We start from the raw sequence: 4,624 nt of genomic DNA on the forward strand, positions 1-4,624 counted from the left end.
TTGAATTTTGCAGGAAAAGCTCGTTAACTCAACGCAAGGGAAGCTTTCACTAAAGTAATGAAAAGAATATTTTTAAATGAAATGTCGTTTTATTACCTTTAAAAGACACATAGCTAGAGTAAGAGCTTGAGAAATTGTAAAGACACAGAGGTTCTGATGGCTACTCCCACATCACACCTGGTAAATGCAGGCTTAAGTAAAAAGAAGGGTTAAGTTTTAGTTTTCCCACAAATGCTACATGGTTGATTTTCCTGAAATAGCATATATTCAATGCTCAAAAAGAATTTTTTTTTTTTTTTTGCAGTTTTTGGCTGAGTTTGAACCCGCCACCTCCAGCATATGGGGCCGGCGCTCTACTCCTTTGAGCCACAGGCACCACCCCTCAAAAAGAATTTTTTGGGAGGCAAGATTGCTTTGCTGGTACCTAATCACATGTTTAACCTGTCTACCAGAAATGCAGGACTGTGTAAGAACCTCAAACTAGTCTCCAACTAGTCCGGCACCGAGGGATCTAACAAAGATGCAACTTACCTGTTTGGTTGGAATCCCAGCTGAACCACTCACCAGCTGTATGAACGTTGGCTAGTTACTTCTTTTTGAGTATCTATTACCTTGTTTGTGGTTAAAATGAGGTTGGGCAGAGATTCCAGCAGGTAAGCAGAAACCCAGTAAGTGTCCCCCTAAATAATAACTAATAACAGCATACAACTACTTGCATTTAACCCAACACTTGTATATAAGTGGCACCTCAGTGAAGCACCACTGATTTCCTTAAATAGACTAGCCTGGCACCCTTACAAATGCTTTCCTTTTCAAAATTTGCTTAGCAGCTAGGTAAGCATGTGAGTAAAGTGCCTGCAAATAGCAACTGCTCATTAAATATTCAGTGTAGATATTTATTTCAGTGGCATCCAAGATGTTGAGAGGGGAGGAGAGCTTAAGCCCAGGAGTTAGGAGTTCAAGTCCAGCCTGGGTAACATAGCAGGACCTCCGACTCTAAAAAAAAAATTTCTTATTTTTTTTTGTGCATAGCTTGTTGTTCAGGTGACAAAGAATTGTTCAAAAACTCCACAAATTTTAATTTAAAAGAATCTAAGTTGAGATTTGGGTATCCTAAAGTGTGGAGAGACGGAATGAACAAAGAAAGGAAGAACATTACAACCTAAGGAAAAAGATAACACATCATATGCCATGTCAGTGGGTTTTAAGTATTTGGGAAGTAAACAAAATGTCTCATGTAGGAGTATACTTCATGTCTGCTGGGAAAGGCTACTTTTCTGAAAATATGAAGCCTTTCAATGTCTGCTCAATTATTTTGTGTCTTGTCAATACATCGAGGGTGAATAAAAAAGAGATGCTGCCATTTAACGCACCTAAGTACACTGCCACAACCCTGTGGTCCTCATTTGTTCAACAAACTCCTGTATCTATCAAATGTCAGCCATTGTGCTAAAGGAAGAGGATAAAATGACCAGTAACACTCACATGGGCCTGTCACAGAGAACATAGTGCTTGGTGGTGGGCAGAGGTACTCCTAAGAACATTTGCTGAGCAGTAGCTCTGTGCCAGACACGTCTTTTGTTTGTTTGTTTGTTTTTGCCAGGGCTGGGTTTGAACCCGCCACCTACAGTATATGGGGCTGGCGCCCTACTCCTTTGAGCCACAGGCACCACCCAGCACCAGACACTTCTTTACACCATCATATGCAAACATTTTGTTGTTGTTGTTGTTGTTGGGGATTCATTGAGGATACAAGAAACCAGGTTACACTGATTGCATTTGTTAGGTAAAGTCCCTCTTACAATTGTGTCTTGCCCCCAAGAGTTGTCACACACTGAGACCCCAACCCCTCCCTCCTTCCCTCTCTCTGCTCTTCCTTTCCCCATCCCCCTCCCTCCTCTCTCTCTGCTCTCCCCTTCGCCCACCCCCACCATGTATTAGGTCATTAATTATCCTCATATCAAAATTAAATACTTAGGATTCATGCTTCTCCATTCTTGTGATGCTTTACTAAGAAGAATGTGTTTCACTTCCATCTTGATTAATACAAAGGATGTAAAGTCTCCATCTTTTTTAATGACCGAATAGTATTCCATGGTGTACATATACAGCTTGTTAATCCATTCCTGGGTTGGTGGGCATTTAGGCGGTTTCCACATTTTGGTGATTGTAAATTGAGCTGCGATAAACAGTCTAGTGCAAGTGTCCTTATGATAAAAGGATTTTTTTCTTTCTGGGTAGATGCCCAGTAATAGAATTGCAGGACCAAATGGGAGGTCTAGCTTGAGTTCTTTGAGGATTCTCCATACTTCCTTCCACAAAGGTTGTATTAGTTTGCAGTCCCACCAGCAGTTTAAAAGTGTTCCCTTTTCCCATATGCCAGAGGTGGCAGGTTCAAACCCAGCCCTGGCCAAACCCCCCCCCCCAAAAAAAAACATAAGTAAAAGTGTTCCCTTCACTCCACATCTGTGCCAGCATCTGCAGTTTTGAGATTTTGTGATGTGGGTGCAAACAGATTTATTATGTATTTCACTAGTGAATCAGAAGCTATGCAATTCTCATCTTTCCTTTTCTTGCATTTATCATCCAAAGCTGTTAATTGGAAAATACTAACAACCGTAAAACCTAGCTTTCTCAAAAAGATTTCTGTGTCATCCATTTATAAATGGGCTTATGTTTTTCAAAAATGTCATTGTTATGAAAGACAGAGGAAGGCTAAGGAATTGATTAAAATTAAAGGAGACCAGCACAAAATATGGGGTTCCACAGAAGCAATGCCCCTCCCTTTTTTTGAGACAGAGCCTCACTTTGTCACCCTTGGTAGAGTCCCATGGACTCATAGCTCACAGCAACCTCAAACTCTTGGGCTCCATCGATCCTCTTGCCTCAGACTCCCAAGTAGCTGGGATTATAGACACCTGCCACAATGCCCAGCTATTTTTAGAGACAAGGTCTTGCTCTGGGTCAGGCTGGTCTCCAACTCGTGAGCTCAGGCAATCCACCCGCCTCGGCCTCCCAGAGTGCTGGGATTACAGGTGTGCACCACGGCAAGAGCACTGTTCCCCCTGGTTATGAACTAGTAATGCCCTTTTGTGCTTGAGTGTGATATGTTATGTTACAGAATTATATGCTTATGATTTTGTAATAAAAGATTGGTATTGATTATCAGCTCATATAAAGGCTCATCATTTGTGCCATGAATTGTGTACATATAACAATATTACATTCAAGCACAAAAGTTCATTACTTCTGCCAGACCCTGTACAATACTCAATCTGGGTCTGGAGGAAACAATGCAATAGAAGTCCCTATTGTATCACTTAACAAAATTGGAATATGGACAGTAGATTCAATAAAAGTATCGATCAATGTTTAATTACCTGAAGATGATAACCACCATAGTTATGTAAGAGGATGTCCTTGTTCTTAGGAAATACACACTAAAGAATTTAAGGGTAAGGTGGATCGATGAATAAATTTTTTTTTTTTTTTTTTGCAGTTTCTGCCCGGGGCTGGATTTGAACCTGCTACCTCCGGCATATGGGGCCGGCGCCCTACCCCTTTGAGCCAAGTGGTACAATTTTTTTTTTTCCTACGACAAAATACAAAGTAAATGGGACAAAATGTTAAAATTGGTCAATCAAGGAAAAAAGTACATGTGAGTTTTTTATACTATTATTATAATTTTTCTTGACACTTGTAATAATTTGTGAATAAAAGTTTAAAAATTATGTAAGTTTTGAGCAGGGCGAGGTGGCTCATGCCTGTAATCCTAGCACTCTGGGAGGCCAGGGTCGGTGGATCCCTTGAGCTCAGGAGTTGGAGAGCAGCCTGAACAAGAGCGAAACCTTCATCTCTAAGAACAGCCGTGTGTTGTGGTGGGAAGCTATAGTCTCAGTACTTGGGAGGCTGAGGCAAGAGGATCGCTTGAGCCCAAGCGTTTGAGGTTGCTGTGAGCTATGATGCCACTCTACAAAAAAAAAATTGTGTAAGTTTAAAATGCAGGATCCCTAATAGCACAAAGGATCGCTTCTCGGCCTTTTGGCTAAGATCAAGTGTAGTACCTAATAGCACAAAGGTAGGGATAAAAATTCCAAGCACATATTCTTTGCAGCTGGGTATCATTAAAGATGATGTCCTGTTGTGACCAGATATTAAAAGTTTGATCTACCATGGTGAATTTCCATAGATTTGGGCAAAAAATGAAACATTCTCCTAGTGGAGGTTCTTATTAGCGTTCTCCTGGGAATGTATACTTGGTCAGATAGTTCTCTATTTTGGCTTCAGTCACCTGCCATTTCAGAATGTGTGGTTTGTTTGTTTTTGTAGAGACAGAGTCTCACTTTATCGCCCTTGGTAGAGTGCCGTGGAGTCACACAGCTTACAGCAACCTCGAACTCCTGGGCTTAGGTGATTCTCTTGCTTCAGCCTTACCAGTAGCTGGGACCACAGGCGCCCGCCACAACACCCGGCTATGTTTTGTTGCAGTTTGGCCGGGGCTGGGTTTGAACCCTCCACCCTCAGTATATGGGGCTGGCGCCCTACCCACTGAGCCACAGGCACCGCCCCAGAATGTGTTTTAAAGTCAGTTCATCTCTTAGGCCATCCAAATATTGAAAATGCC

The 4,624-nt window shown here is 41.7% G+C and overlaps 1 pseudogene; it reads left to right on the forward strand.

The window, feature by feature from the left end:
* Positions 1-4,025: 4,025 nt before the first annotated feature.
* LOC128592767 (uncharacterized) lies at positions 4,026-4,186 on the forward strand (annotated as a pseudogene).
* Positions 4,187-4,624: the final 438 nt, after the last annotated feature.

The sequence above is a fragment of the Nycticebus coucang genome, chromosome 8 (assembly GCF_027406575.1).
Source record: "Nycticebus coucang isolate mNycCou1 chromosome 8, mNycCou1.pri, whole genome shotgun sequence".
Taxonomy (NCBI): Eukaryota; Metazoa; Chordata; class Mammalia; order Primates; family Lorisidae; genus Nycticebus; species Nycticebus coucang.